Raw genomic sequence first — 17,483 nt, forward strand, 5'->3', positions numbered from 1 at the left:
GACAGTTTACCAAAGGTATCAAATAATTTTAAGCATTCTTCAACCGAATCTGTGATATTTGATAGATACAAAAGAATGTCATCAGCATATAGTGAAATCTTATGGGAAGTGTTAATACAGCTTATAGGGGCTATTGCAGAACATTGTCTAATCGCTTGGGCCAAAGGCTCTAATGATAAATTAAAAAGCAAAGGTGACAGGAGACATCCTTGGCGAGTGCCTCTGCCAAGGTGGAAGGGAGGAGAAATGTGAGGACTAGTAAGAACTCTGGCTGAACAATCAAAATAGAGAGTTTTGACAGCTTGCAGGAAAAAATAACCAAATCCAAAACGTTCCAGGAAAAATTCCACTCAATTATGTCGAATGCTTTTTCTGCATCCAGAGAAAGGACTGCAGAAGAAGCTGTGTACGAGTCTGCTTGTTGTATAATATGAAGAAGCCTACGTATATTGTCAGCAGCAAATCTCCCCCTAAGAAAACCTGACTGATCATATTTGATCAGGTCTCCTACACACCGCTCCAATCTTAAGGCCAAGACTTTTGCCATCAGTTTTGAATCTGTGGATAAAAGGCTAATCGGCCTGTAGAACACTCAAGAGGATCCTTCCCTTTCTTCAAAAGCAAAGTTATTAAAGCTGTGTTTTGGTCCCTATGCATAGCACCTTTTCCTAAAGCAAAATTAAAAGAATTAAGAATCAAGGGGGCCACTATGTCCCATAACGTCTTCAATAACTCTGGGGGAATCCCATCTAACCCAGGGGCTTTATTACTATTCATCTAATCCAAGGCTGATTTCAATTCTTTAATTGTCAAAGGACTGTCCAATATGTCGCGCTGAGAATCATTTAATTTGGGAAGATTTAAGTGTTTAAGGAATAAATCTAAATTTGTTGAGTCTGTGCTGTATTCTGAAGTATATAGATGTTGATAATAGGATACAAATATTCTATTTACATCCTTAGGTTTAGTATATACTGAACCCTCATGCCTAATAGCAGATATGTTGGCCTTAGACTCACCATCCTTCAACCTCAAAGCCAAAAGCTTAGAAGGGCGTTATTGAAATAATAAAATTGTCTAGTGCGGTGCATGAGAAATTCAGCTCTATGGAGATATATGGATTTTAATTCTGATTTAAGGACGTTTACTGCTTTGGCTTTGATCTCTGAAAATTCACCTTTTAATTCCTGGATATTAATTTGTTTTTCTAATTCCATTTTACGGCTCTCTCTACACTTTTTACTAAAGGATGAAAAACTTATACATTTACCCCTAATAAAACATTTAGTGGTTTCCCACAATACTTGAGGGTTAGAAACTGAATCCCTATTAATCTGCAAAAACTCCTTCAGGGAGTTGCGTAATTCAGCCACAAATATACTATCCTGTAACAAGGAAGTATTAAATCTCCAACGATTGTGTCTGGAGCCCAACGATACAGGAGTTAAAGTGGCAATTATTGGGGAATGATCAGATAAAAGAAGTGGCAAAATATCTACTTTATTAATATAAGGAATTAGAGAGGGAGACATAAGTATATAGTCGATCCTCGAATAGCTCTTATGACGAGCTGAAAAAAATGTATAGTCCCTAGAGCCACCGTTTTGCAAACGCCAGACATCGCATATGTTAGAATGTCGCAAAAAGGAGTTAAAACATTCAGAGATCCTTGAATCAGCCTTAGAAGCGTGAGATCTATCTAACTGAGGATCTAATACAGCATTAAAATCGCCCCCTAACACCACGAGACAGTCCTCCAAACTCACAACTAAGCGTAATAATTCTTGAAAAAATAAGGGATCACCTTCATTGGGAGCATATACAGACACAAAAGCGTATTTAGTGTTATTAAGAGAACCAACAACATAGGTGATTCGGCCTTCCTTATCCCCACCAGAACGTGTAATTGAAAAATTAGTAGAACGCCTAGACAATATCAGCACCCCTTTAGATTTATTGACGGCCGAAGAGGAAGACAGCATTTTAAAGTATCTGTTTTGAAAGCGATGCACGTCAGCTGACTTCAAATGAGACTCTTGTATCAGGGCAAAAGAGACATTTTTACATCTTAGATAATCTAAGCATTTGGTTCGCTTGATGGGGCTATTTAACCCATTAACGTTCCATGACAATATATTTACAGCCATAAGTTAATGAGTAACAGCCATTTGCAGACCAACCAGAACAAGACTGGAAGACCAAAGAGCATAGTCCCCAAAAAAGAGAGCGGTCGGCAATCAAGAAATACGAACTATACAAATACAGTATATAAATACCTGCATGAAACAAATTAAACTTGGGCAGACTCGGGCATGGAACAGAAAAAAACAAACAAACAAGAACATTAAAGAAATGGGCAGTAAGCAAAGAGTTAAAACACACTCTTCTACCTGCCTTTAACATAACAGACTTTGGATACGTGACCAACTAGCAGTCCGGCTCGTCCGTCAATTCACCTGACCCGGTCATTTTTCGGATGGAATAAAATCAATCCGTCTCACTCAGTAAGGTCCTCCATGGGAACTGCCGATTCATGCTCATTCACCTCGGATTCTCGTAACCTGGCCGCCTCAGCTTCCTTCAGAGGTGGTTTTGCGATGGGATCCCGATTGAGGACAAACTTTTCAACCTCTGTCGGTGTCTCAAGAAGTGAAATCTTCCCTCGGTGGATCACTTTCACTACCGCGGGATATAGCAAAAAAGATGTAATTCCCAACTGGGTTAGCTTCTTCCTCGCCAGTGCCATCGCTCTCCTCTTAGACGCGGTGTGAGTACTGTAGTCTGGGGAAAAAAGCAGTGGAGATCCATTATGGAGAATTTGTCAAGCAGCAGCAGCACGAGCTCCATTCAGTATTGCATTCCGATCTTGATAGCGCAGCATCTTAAAGATGAACGTGCGAGGGGTAGATTTCGCACGCTCCCCGCTGTAGATACGATGAGCTCTTTCAATCTCCAATACCTTGCCAGCTAGAGAGGGAATCCATTTAAGAAGATTATTCTGTATAAATCGCCGCGGGTCATCTCCTTCTACACCCTCTTTGAGTCCCACTAGACGTACATTGGACTCGCGGCTTTTGTCTTCGATTCTCGCCAACTTTTCCTGAAGAGAATCCACTGCTAGCTTAACCTCCATGGTGTCTTTTTTTGTGTTACGAAGAGCTGCCTGCATATTGTCAAAGTTGTTTCTTATCAGCCGAACGCCCTCTTCCAGGACTCCAAGCCTATCCGCGATCGGGGCAAATTCTTCCTTAAACAGTTCCCTGACGAAGCTAAGGTGCATCTTTAACTCGTCAGCAACAATGGCGCGAAGTTCCCCCTCAGGAGCACCATTAGGATCTTTAACTCGCTTTTTCTCCGGGGAAGCCAACGTTAACTGACGTTTTGCCATCTTCATTTGTTACACTGTAATCAGAGCACTCAAAACTAACCAAAAGTTGATAGTTTTACCGAGAACAAGTAAAATAAGGATACCGAGTCATGGAGCAGTCGAACTACACAGCCATTGCTACCGGAGGGTCAAGTGATCTTCAAAAACCTCATTTCTAATAAGTAGAAGAAAACAATGGTCAGTTTCTATACGGGACGTCCCAAACAGTGTGCACACCTCATATCTAACCATTTTACTGCAGCGTTTTGGAGATAGAGGCCTTTATTCTACTTTAAACACCTATAAAAACCTAATTTCTAATAAGTAGAAGAAAACAATGGTCAGTTTCTATACGGGACGTCCCATACAGTGTGCACACCTCATATCTAACCATTTTACTGCAGCGTTTTGGAGATATAAGCCATTATTGTACTTTAAACACCTATAAAAACCTCATTTCTAATAAGTAGAAAAAAACAATGGTCAGTTTCTATACGGGACGTCCCATACAGTGTGCACACCTCATATCAAACCATTTTACTGCAGCGTTTTGGAGATATAGGCCATTATTCTACTTTAAACACCTATAAAAACCTAATTTCTAATAAGTAGAAGAAAACAATGGTCAGTTTCTATACGGGACGTCCCATAAAGTGTGCACACCTCATATCAAACCATTTTACTGCAGCGTTTTGGAGATATATGCCATTATTCTACTTTAAACACCTATAAAAACCGCATTTCTAATAAGTAGAAGAAAACAATGGTCAGTTTCTATACGGGACGTCCCATAGTGTGTGCACACCTCATATCTAACCATTTTACTGCAGCGTTTTGGATATAGGCCATTATTCTACTTTAAACACCTATAAAAACCGCATTTCTAATAAATAGAAGAAAACAATGGTCAGTTTCTATACGGTATGTCCCATAAAGTGTGCCCACCTCATATCTAACCATTTTACTGCAGCGTTTTGGAGATATAGGCCATTATTCTACTTTAAACACCAATAAAAACCTCATTTCTAATAAGTAGAAGAAAACTATGGTCAGTTTCTAAAGGGGACGTCCCATACAGTGTGCACACCTCATATCTAACCATTTTACTGCAGCATTTTGGAGATATAGGCCATTATTCTACTTTAAACACCTATAAAAACCTCATTTCTAATAAGTAGAAGAAATGGATGGTCAGTTTCTATACGGGACGTCCCATACAGTATGCACACCTCATATCTAAACATTTTACTGCAGCGTTTTGGAGATATAGGCCATTATTCTACTTTAAACACCCATAAAAACCTAATTTCTAATAAGTAGAAGAAATGGATGGTCAGTTTCTATACGGGACGTCCCATACAGTGTGCACACCTCAAGTCTAACCATTTTACTGCAGCGTTTTGGAGATATAAGCCATTATTGTACTTTAAACACCTATAAAAATCTCATTTCTAATAAGTAGAAGTAAACAATGGTCATTTTATATACGGGACGTCCCATACAGTGTGCACACCTCATATCTAACCATTTTACTGCAGCGTTTTGGAGATATAGGCCATTATTCTACTTTAAACACCTATAAAAACCTCATTTCTAATAAGTAGAAAAAAACAATGGTCAGTTTCTATACGGGACGTCCCATACAGTATGCACACCTCATATACCTATTTACTGCAGCGTTTTAGAGATATAGGCCATTATTCTACTTTAAACACCTATAAAAACCTAATTTCTAATAAGTAGAAGAAAACAATGGTCAGTTTCTAAAGGGGACGTCCCATACAGTGTGCACACCTCATATCTAACCATTTTACTGCAGCGTTTTGGAGATACAGGCCATTATTCTACTCTAAACACCTATAAAAACCTCATTTCTAATAAGTAGAAGAAAACAATGGTCAGTTTCTTTACGGGACGTCCCATACAGTGTGCACACCTCATATCTAACCATTTTACTGCAGCGTTTTGGAGAAATGTCACATTATTTGACTTCAGAGGCCAATAAAGGCCTCATTTCTAAGAAGTAGAAAAAACTAATGGTCAGTTCTTGTAGGGGACGTCCCATACAGTATACACCCCTCATATCTAACCATTTTACTGTAGCATTTTGGAGATATGTCACATTATTCGACTTCAGAGGCCCATACCTCATTTCTAATAAGTAGAAAAAAACAAGGTCAGTTCTTGTAGGGGACGTCCCATACAGTATAAGCACCTCATATAAAACCATTTTACTGCAGCATTTTGGAGTTATGTCACATTTTTCGACTTCAGAGGCCCATAAAGTCCTCATTTCTAATAAGTAGAAAAAACTAATGGTCAGTTCTCCTGGTGGACGTCCCATACAGTGTGCACACCTTATATCAAACCATTTTACTGTAGCATTTTGCACTTATGTCACAATTTACTACGTTCAGATGTCTATAAAGAACTAATTTCTAACAAGTAGAAAAAAACTATTTGCCAGTTCTTATAGGGGACGTCCCATAGAGTATGTAAAACACTTATCAAACCATTTTACTGCAGCGTTATGGAGATACAGTATGTCACATTATTCAAATTCAGAGGACTATAAAGACCTAATTTTCAATAAGTAGAAAAAACGAATGGTCAGTTTTTTAGGGGATGTAGTATATATATAGTATACATTTAGTATACATTTTACTGCAGCATTTTAAAGATATGTTATATTTTACTACTTCAACGCCCCATACTATATGTATGTAGCGATGATGAGGCAGTGAGACACAAAGACCTAGGCGACCGCGACTAGGCCACAGTGCCGACCCCCTGAAGTGGAAGCAGTGATCCTGAGGTTAGAGGCTGAGCTGCAGCAACCATAGGTGGAGGTGGAACCTGAGGTAGGGCGGAGCTAGCCAAAGCCGAAAGAGGTGGAGGGCCGTAGGGCAGCGAATGGGCCTTAAGTCCATGGCGAAGAAGGTGTAATGTCCAACCGAGGGAGCCCAGGGAGGCCGAATAGCCGATGGTCCACGCTGTAGTCGAGGGTGGTAAGAGCACAGGAGCCAGGGCGACGGGTAAAGGTGGAGCGGAGGCGGAGCACTCAAAGGCTGGAGGCGGAGCCACAGTCTCCCAGGAGGAGGTGGCTCCCAGCAGGCAAAAGATGTAGCCGTGTCACAGAGAGGAGGCTTAGTTGCACTGCGGGACTGATGGGAGGAAGAGATAACTGGGTGGCAGGAGTGTCTTGGGACTGCAGAGACAGACAGATACCGAGGAAATATACAAGTTTATTACAAGTGGTTTGGAGAGGTGGTGGGAGAGGGAGGTTGGGCGGGACCAGCGGATTCCCCCTCGCTGCTTGCGGTGGGCTCATGCTGTTGATCCTCAGAGTCTGGGTGGTCTTAGCTGGGAACTGGGTTGTGAGTGGGACTGGCGTTGTTGTCCACAGTTCCGATGGTGAGTAGCAATCCACAAGACGCCAGCACCCACTCCACGAATTCTGAATTTCTACTTATTTGAAATGAGGTCTTTATACACCCCTGAAGTCAATTAATGTGACATATCTCCAAAATGCTCTAGTAAAATGGCTTGATATGAGGTGTATACTGTATGGGACGTCCCATATAAAAATTGACCATTGCTTTTTTCTACTTATTAGAAAATAGATCTTTATAGGACTCTGAAGAAGTAAAATGTGACATAACTCCAAAATGCTGCAGCAAAATGGTTTTAAATTAGGTGCTTATACTGTATGGGACATCCCCTATAAGAACTGGCCTTTAGTTTTTTCTGCTTATTAGAAATGCGGTCTTTATAGGCCTCTGAAGTAATATAATGTGACATATCTCCAAAATGCTGCAGTAAAATGGTTTGATATGAGGTGCTTATACTGTATGTGTCAGATGCTGCAAGAAATAGGACCCAGATGCAAAAGAGCAGACAAGGGGTTTTATTGACAAGACTATAGACAGGGCACAACAAGGAGAATGAGGTGAGAAACAGTTCAGGCTGACGACGCGAAGACAGGGGAGGAGGAAGACCACTGAAACCAGTCCTGGGAGACACAGGCTTGAGGGCAGCAGAAGAGAAGGCGGCACCAGGTGGAGTGATGGTGAGGAAGACCAGGCAGGAACACTAAGAACCAGAGGCTTGTAGATCTGTTAGCTGAAACACCAGTCAAACTGCCATGTAGTGAATGTCAGTGGTCTGGAAGGCTCAGGATGCAGGGCAGGGACAAACACAAGACTCACAAGTCACAATGAACAAGACACAACAAGATAACAGAGCAAGACAAGAAAGTAATTAAACAGGAAATATTAAATAAAGACTGAAGCAAAACAATGACTAGTGAAGCCAAACAAAAGAACTAGGAATAAAATGACTGAAACCAGCAATAAAAAAAAAAAGGTAAAACAAACTGACAGGGAACTAGACACGATAATCTAGAATACAAATAAAATCAAAAGATAAAAAACAAAAGACTAATACTACCTAGAACAAGACAAGGAAAAAGGCAAAATGATACACTAGAGCTAGAAAGGTCAATATTGCAACTAGGGATGGCTGCCGCGAAACAGTCGTTCCGAAGCTTTGCGAGATCCCGAAGCGCAGATGTTTCGAAACACTGATTCGAAGCGTGATTCAAAACACCCATGTCACGTGACTATGGCCAAACGAAGCCTCGAAGTGTTTCACTAAGTGTTTCATCAGGTGTGATCCGCCGAATCAGCGTTTGATTGACACGGTTGGGAACAGACCACACAATCGCACATCTGTATAAAAGTGAAATCAACGCATATTGACCTCGTGGGTTTTTGTGAGAGGAGTTTGATTTTGAGATAGCGGATTTTTGGTGATATAGTGACATTTATAGTGCGATTTGTTTAGTTATATTTAGGCTTAAATGTACACAACACATTGACTAACAGGCTAGAGACACAGAGTATACATATAGTGACACATTAGATATAAATATATATAGACGGCTAGATTAATAGATAGATAGATACAGATAGATTAAAGGTAGGCTACATAATATAAATACATAGATTATAGATACATATCTAAATACATAGATTATGGATACATAGTTTATAGATACATGTTATATATACATATCTAAATACATAGATAGATTGTAGATACATATATCTAATTACATAGATAGATTAGAGATACATATCTAGATAGATTTGGATATACGTATAGATAAAATGGAGGCTCCCCAGAAGAGATGCCGTACATCTGTGGTGTGGGAGCATTTCCATTTAGAAACTCCAAATAAAGTGACATGTGTGTATTGTGATCGCAGCTCGCCTACTGCAACAATACATCATCCAGTAGAAACACAGGACAGTTTATGGGAACTTTTTGATACTCGTATCCATCAAACCCAGATGATACACAATGCTACAGCTGATGCCACAGTGGAAGTGAAAAAATACATCAACGATGCATATTTGCCCAGAACTCATGATCCACTAACTTACTGGAAAGAGAGAGCAGTAATCTTTCCTCATTTGTATGTATTCGCTAAAAAATATCTTTGCATGCCAGCAACAAGTGTCCCTTGTGAGAGGATTTTTTTAAAGGCTGGAGAAATTATCTGTAAAAAAAGAAGTAGGCTAAGTCCTTCCACAGCAGAGAAATTAATATTTTTGAATAAAAATATGTAAAAAAGTGAGACATTGTGGCTAGATTTATTTTATTAATATTCATTTTGCAGGACCAAAATAACATTATGCACAGTGAGGAGGCTATAGGTTGCAAGATTCACATATTAGAAAAGTACAATAATAAAAAAAAAACATTTTTTAATGGCTCGTCAAGGTTGTTTCAGATCAACACCTGCAAGTGACCACTAGGTGTCACAGTGGAGACGGGTGTCGGATTGATTCGAAGCCTCGAAACAATATGGACCATTTGGTTCAACTGTTTCATTGCTTCACGAAGCCTCGATCTGCCCATCACTAATTGCAACAAGGACTAGGATTAACCATACACACAGGCATAACCCACAAAGCACACAAGACAAACCAGCAAAGACATGAGGGGAGGCACAATATAAAGGGACCAGAGAACATGAGGATCAGGTGAGCACAATTAGTGAAACGAGGACAAGACGTGGACTAAAAAAAGGGGCGTGGTAACAGGAAACAAGGAGGCGGGACATGAGGAGCACATGGCAAACACAGACCAAGACAGAGCCATGTGCTCTAACACAAAACAAACACAGAAACATGAAACCACAACAAAACAGACAAGGCTGCCAGGGAACTGTCCCCTACAAGAACTGACCATTCGTTTTTTTCTACTTATTAGAAATGACGTATTTATGGGCCTCTGAAGTCGATTAATGTGACATTTCTCCAAAATGCTACAGTAAAATGGTTTGATATGAGGTGTGTTTACTGTATGGGACGTCCCCTATAAGAACTGACCATGAGTTTTTTTCTACTTATCAGAAATGACGTATTTATGGGCCTCTGAAGTCGAATAATGTGACATTTCTCCAAAATGCTACAGTAAAATGGTTAGATATGAGGTGTGCACACTGTATGGGACGTCCCGTATAGAAACTGACCATTGTTTTTTTCTACTTATTAGAAATTAGGTTTTTATTGGTGATTAAAGTAGAATACATTTACATTTAACATTTATTCATTTAGCTGACGCTTTTATCCAAAGCGACTTACAATTGCTATATATGTCAGAGGTCGCACGCCTCTGGAGCAACTAGGGGTTAAAGGGGTCATATAATGGTACATGCACTTTTACAAGTTGATTGTACTGAAATGTGTGTTGGCAGTGCCTGTACACAACCATCATATAATGATAAAAATCCATCCAGTGGTTTTGTTTTAATCTCCTTATATGTTTTCCCCTGCCTCAAATCGAGCCGTTCGAGCCTGTGACGTCACAAGGTCGGAAGGTTCTGTCAGTAATTACTCACTCTCATGTTGTTCCAAGTTCCAACCCTGTAAGACTTTCGTCAATCAACCATAAGTTTATCAAGCCACGAGAATACTTTTTGTGCGCAAAAACAAGCAAAAATATGACTTTATTCAACTCTTCATTTTCTTCTGTGTGGGCCTCTGAGTGAGCCACGTATTGTAACAGCGCAGCGCTTCTGTGTTGTACGTCACACGCATCACACACATGACCTGCGTCGGCCAATAGCGAGCCTACGTTCTGATGTGCAACACAGAAGCGCTGCGCTGTTACACTACGTAAACTCACTCAGAGGCCCACAGAGAAGAAAATGAAGAGTTAAATAAGTCGTTATTTTTGCGCACAAAAAGTATTCTCGTCGCTGGATAAACTCAAGGTTGAGCCACTGTAGTCACTTGGACTATTTTAAACATTGTCTTTTCTAACTTTCTAGGCTGGCAAGTTTCGATCCCTTAGCTTCTATGGAGGAGTGAGACAGCTCTCAGATTTAATCAAAAATATCTTAATTTGTGTTCTGAAGATGAATGAAAGTCTTACGGGGTTGGAACAACATGAGGGTGAGGGTGAGTAATTACTGACAGAATTTTCATTTTTGGGTGAACTAATCGTTTAAGTGATCTGATTAGGACAAGTTATTTGAAGATCTGATGTGTCACGTAACTTGTTAAACTAGCATTTCCAGACTCTTGCTTCTTAAACAGATGTGGTCAATAAAAATCAACATGTGGAAAGATATCATGTACTGTTGGTACGAGAAGAGACGGCGCCAATATGTAAAGGTTAATAAAGAATACAATGGACTTGATATGAACTTTCTGATATAAACGTCCCGACTACTTACAATGGGCACAATCTGCAAGAGAGTTGAGGCAATGGCCAATGACAGCAGCTGGAGTAAAAGTCATAGAATTTTGTACGAGTGCACTTGCACAATATCATATGAATTTGCTGACTTGGTCAATTGTATGAACTATTACTACATCAACATGACGCTTTATTGTGGGTTCTTACTGATGGGGTAGTGTAGTATGTAAAACAAAGTTTAAGAAACATCAAATGCTGTGCAAAACGTAACTGCAGTAATGTTCAATCAAGGGTTAAGACCAACACAGACATACCATTGGAAACATTTGCCTTTGCAGCTTTTTTCCTTCTCCATAAACGCACAAGATGGCCGAATTCATCCCTCTCCACGAAGACAGGTTTAACAAGCCCTTGACAGCACTTCCTTTTCAGCTGAAACAAAGAGAAATATATACATGTTGAGACAGTGTGTTAAAAATGATCCGTGACCAAATTATTTGAGAGGAAGGACTTTAAGGAAAGTTAAAAAAAAACATACAATAAGGATACATTCATGAAAGCAAATCAGCTATAACTAAATGTGTTCAACATTACCTAATTTGAAGGACCTGTTCAGCCTCCCTGGCAGCTTCTTCAAGATCAGCACTGGGAGCTTTGAGTTCAAGTTCCCTGTTAATAGCAGCTTTCTGACAGAATTGATCAAATTTTGATTTTTAAACATATTCCATGATGAAGAAGAGAAAGAAAGAGAGCAAAAAAATGTGTAAATTAATTACAGTAAAAAAAAAAACAGAGAGAGAGAGAGAGAGACAGAGTTTTTGCGAGAGATGGCCTCTTAAAAGAGCTGTTGGATTAAAGGTTGTTGTGGGAGATGGAGGAGTATGTGATCTGAAGTAACTGCAAGACAGAAAAAGAATATTGAATTACAATTACATTTACATTTACATTACAAAAAGGTATTAAAGGTATGGCCAGTGTTGTGATTATTGTGGTAAAACCATGGCAAGTGTTGTGTTACTGTTTCAACTATAAACACCACAGTAAAACTATGGTTACTGTGGTAAAACCATGGTAAGTGTTGTGTTACTGTTTCAACTACAAACACAACGGTAAAACTATGGTTACTGTGGTAAAACCATGGCAAGTGCTGTGGTTACTGTGCTTTACCTACAAAATCATGGTAAATTACTGTGTTTTAATTACAAATGACACATTGCAACTACAGTAACTGGTAAAAAAACATGTTAAGTCTTGTGTTACTGTGCTTTAACTACAATAGTACACAATAAAAAAGGAAACCCTACCTGTACGTGTGATGAAGTCATCAAAAATATATATTTTTATAGCAATAAACTACTTTGAATACCTGTGAGAGTTTGACGTAAACTGGTAACGTTAGCAGGTAGATAATAAAAAAACCCATAATGCATTGAGGCGAAAGTCAAAGTTTATAATGCATTTCTCCATATCTCCAGCTGCCGGTAGGGGCGCAAATTTAGGAAACGCTCAATATGTGTCGTATTTGAAGGTAGTCACAAACGACCTAGTCTCAGCCTCAGACGACACGCCCACGGAACGTTGGCTAAACGTCTGATGCATATGGTACACTTAACTGGAAACACTTCAGGAATGTCGAAGTCGTCATCTGATTGGTTGAATTTTATCGGATTTCTGGGGGGCGCGAGTGTCGCGTTTGTTTTCGGTCCGCCGGGAAACAAAGCGCAGACGTGTGATTGCGGAAGAAAAACTGTTGTGTTTACATGAGTGACAATGAGCATTTATCAAGATCAGCTAAACGTAGGATTCTCAAAAGTATGCGAGGTTCACGGCATAGACTCTTGAAGTTTTCTTTTCCTTCTTTGATTTTCTATGCTGACTGACTTGTTGCACGCAGGTCTGTTGTTGTGGGGACATTTCCACGCCCCGAAACGTGACGCTGAACGAAACGAACTGTAATTGGTTGTTTTACATGTCGGTCAAACGGCCTTATGGGCGGGCCTTGGCCAACGAAAGCTGCTATGAATTCCAGACCTTCAGCCGTCAGTCTGAAGGTCTGGCTACGCGAGACTACAAACGACCTAAATGGTCGTATGGGTTGGAGGACTTGAAAAAATGTGTACACTTCGCACTGAAAGGAAAAACTGATATATTTCCTGTGTGCAGGATAGATGCTTATATGAAAGTAAGCTTCCTTGAGATCGCCACCGCAGACTGTGTAAGCGAGAGCATTGTACTCATGACTGAAATTCTTTACTTTGGAATTAACAAAGCATCATCCTAAAAATTTTTTTATAAAAATGCTGGCGAGAACGCTCAAATCAGCCAAGAAATTTGAGTCAATTACTCCATTTTTAAAATAGTTGCTGATTCGATAGAATTAGCTATAAGATTGTTTTTAAGGGGTAACACAATTTTGCCACTTATGTTTATGCTGGAATTTTATAATCCATCTAGATCTTTGAGATACCAAAATAAAAATCTTCTGTGTTGTCAGAACCAAATACAAACATAAGGGCGGCAAAGCATTTTCCCATGTCAGAACCAAACTTTGGAATGACCTCCCTCTTTCTGTAAGGTCAGTAAAATCACTACTGAAATGTAAGGCCATGTTAAAAACACATCTTTTAAAGACTTCCTGGGCATCTTCATATGATGGGTGTTTGATCATTACCTTGTCTATGTTTTTTTTTTTCTCTGTACTCTTATTTGTGTTTAGTTATTGTGAAGCACTTTGGGCAACAGCGGTTGCATTAAATGTGCTATATAATGAAACTCTTCAGGCAAATTAATTTGTTTTTCCATTTTTACTTTATTTGTTAAACAGGGAAACCATCAATGGTAAAAATCAACACTGTTAACTGCATGCATGGCCACTTTCTTTATGGCCAGGAGGACCCCCCTTAGAGCCAGGACATTGGCTATCAGGGTGAGTTTTTTGACAGTTTTCAGAACACACTGCAGGTTTTGCTGGTTCAGCCACAGGCTTCACTGGAGGCTTCACTGGTTCGGCCACAGGCTTCACTACAGGCTCTGGAGGACCCCTCTTTGGGCCAGAACATTGGGCATCAGGGTGAGCTTTTTGACAGTTTTCAGCACACACTGCTGGTTTTGCCGGTTCAGCTGCAGGCTTCACTGCATAGATTCAGATAGTCAGCTTTAGTCAATCCGTTTAGTAACATTTAGGTCTTAGATGTACAGCACAAAACACGCAAAGCATGAACAGTAAGTTTTACTTACAGAAAGAATTGTATTTTAAGTATTATTCATCTATTAAAATTGTAAAGCAATCCTGTTCTTGAAACGGTGCTATCAGCTCAATACTTTTAAAACGTAGAACGATAAAATAAGACCAACTGATATAACGAGAAAGCCGACTCAAACACTAATAGAATAACATAAATACCTGTATATGGAGCCATACACTGACGTCCACATCCATTGCTGCAACATTTCTCATTGTTGGGACAGTCACGGTCATAGGAACACAACTCAGCACAATTTACTCCACCAGATTTTGTGCTTGGACACTGTCCTGGCTTTGCTGTGATACAAACATAACAGAAACATACAGTAAATGAGACTTTCAGCATTCAGTGATATGAAAAAAAAAAGTGATCAAATCAAAATAGGTTTTACAAGAAAATGCTAGTTCAGTCTTTCTACTTTATAGCTTCACATTTAGTTAACATTGTCCTCCAGAGCAGTCTCGATCACAAGTACATCCTCCACGGCCCGACCGTCAGCTTTACCAGACACTACAGGAGTGTTGTTGTAAAATTTTCAGTATTTGTAAGTCAGGTGTTTTGCAATGTGCATCTCAAACTTAAAAATATTTGTGTATTTATCTGCTTCAAAGTAGAAATAACATTTATAACTAAATGGTCGATTAGTTTCAAGACACAGAGAGTGCAGGTACAACCTACCCCACTATTGGAAGAGCTGGAGGAAGTGTCTAGGGAGAGGGAAGAAGTCTGGGCGTCTCTGCTTAGACTGCTGCCCCCGTGACCCGGCCCCAGATAAGCGGAAGAAGGCAAGGCAAGGCAAGGCAATTTTATTTGTATAGCGCATTTCATACATAGCAGCAATACAATGCGCTTCACACAATATGGCATAAATCAGGGGTCTCAAACTCAACTTAACTGGGGGCCGCTGGAGGTAGAGTTGGGGTCAGGCTGGGCCGCATCAAGTATTCCACAAAAAATAGTATTCAAGTATTCCAAAAAAGGAGCACAACTGATCCAATCTTCTCAATCTTTATTATTAACGTTTCTTCTGAACTGTTCCTCTGAATTTGAACATTCCTTTCTGTACATGATTGGTTCTTCATGAGCTGTCCTTCTGACAGTTGAAGTTCATTTTACAAACTTTCTTTGTCTATAACACATATTTGTGATATTTATATTTGCTTATGTCCTTTTTATTTTCTTTATACAACACATTAATGATATTGAATGTTTTTTTTGGAAGGCACATTTCCTTTTATTATACTTAGAAAAACAATTATTGCTTTTGAAATACAAATATTTGCAGTCATGTCTGCCCGTCTTATTGAATTCTTTCTACACATGTATAGTGTCTCAAATTACTGACTGCACAAATCAAAGCAAACCTTCTTATCAACCTGTTGGACACATATTACAAGCTCAAAATGATTATTCTCACATTGTTTTAGAGCAGGGTCTCTCTCCAACACGACGCTCGCGAGCTATCAGTAGCTCGTGGCCTGATTGGTGGTAGCTCGACAAGGGGCCGTTCGCATATCGCGCTCACATATTTTGCGCGCTCAAGTTCGTTATTTCAAATGTAGGCGCGCGGCAAGCGCCCTCATAATTGAAGCGACGCGCTCATTTTTTCCAGGCGCAGATGTTTGTACTTCGCGGTTGTCTATGACAACTATTGACAACAAACCCACCGTAAGCTGTCACGAGACTATCTATGGTAGCCCATAAGGGATAAAAAAAAAAATTAAAAATTTAAACGCGGCACACGCAACGACGGGCCGCACTAACATTAAAATTTAATGTCAAGTAGGGGGCCACAAAATATCACCCCGCGGGCCGCGAGTTTGAGACCACTGGCATAAATAGTTAAAATGATATATATATATAAAACACCAGCAAAAGACATTAAAAAGATTAATACACAAAAATATTAAATAATGAACCAACATACATATACATACATATACACACATATACATATACATACACATACACATACACACATGCATTCATTATGCATTAACTACAAAAAGCATCTGAAAAAAGCTTGGTCTTTAATCTATTTTTAAAAATTGTAATAGTTGGAGCATTTTTTATGTTTTCTGGAAGCTGGTTCCAGAGATGGACACCAAAATATTCAAAAGCAGCTTCCCCTTGTTTTGTTCTAACAATGGGTTTTAGTAGAAGCTGTTTATGCTGTGATCTAAGGGGTCTTGGTTGAGTATACTGTTGAAACATATCATGAAGATATTTAGGTCCCATCCCCTTTATTGACTTAAAAACTAATAAGAGTGCCTTAAAATTAATCCTGTATCTAATTGGGAGCCAGTGTAAGGACTTTAAAATTGGAGTTATATGATCTATTCTTTTAGTTTTTGTAAGGATCCTGGCTGCACTATTCTGTACCATTTGGAGAGGTTTTAAAGTCTTTTTGGGGAGTCCAGTTAAAAGCACATTACAATAATCAATCCTACTAGAAATAAAAGCATGTATGATCTTTTCAAGATCCTCCTTAGACATACATTTTTTAAGTTTATTGATATTCTTAAGATGAAAATATGCTGATTTTGTGATTGTTTTTATGTGACTATCAAATTTTAGATTATTATCTATTAAGACACCAAGGTTTCTTACCACTTCCTTTGCTTCCAAACCCTTTTTTTCGAGCAGGGTAGAGATTTTAAATTTTTCCTCATTTCTTCCAAACACGATAACCTCAGTTTTATTTTTATTAAGCTGGAGAAAGTTCTGTGACATCCAAGTATCTATTTCTTCAATGCACTGACAGAGAGTTTCAATGGGGGTATAGTCATTAGGCATTAGAGGTAAATAAATGTGTGTGTCATCAGCATAACTGTGGTAGAAGATTGAATTTTTCATTATGAGTTTACCAAGTGGTAGCATGTAAAGATTGAATAATAAAGGACCCAAAATTGAGCCCTGGGGAACTCCACAGGACAAAGATGTTAGTGTTGAGGAACAATTTCCAATTTTAACAATAAAACTCCTATCACTAAGATACGATTTTAGCCAGCTAATCACAACACCAGTGAAACCAACCCAATGTTCCAATCGATGAAGCAATATATAATGGTCAACAGTGTCGAAGGCTGCACTAAGATCTAATAATACTAAGATAGATGCCTTGCCTGCATCTACATTTAACCGGATGTCACTTGTAA

The sequence above is a fragment of the Rhinichthys klamathensis genome, unplaced genomic scaffold, assembly GCF_029890125.1.
Source record: "Rhinichthys klamathensis goyatoka isolate OS25496 unplaced genomic scaffold, OSU_Roscu_1.1 h1tg000004l_1, whole genome shotgun sequence".
NCBI classification, from domain to species: domain Eukaryota; kingdom Metazoa; phylum Chordata; class Actinopteri; order Cypriniformes; family Leuciscidae; genus Rhinichthys; species Rhinichthys klamathensis.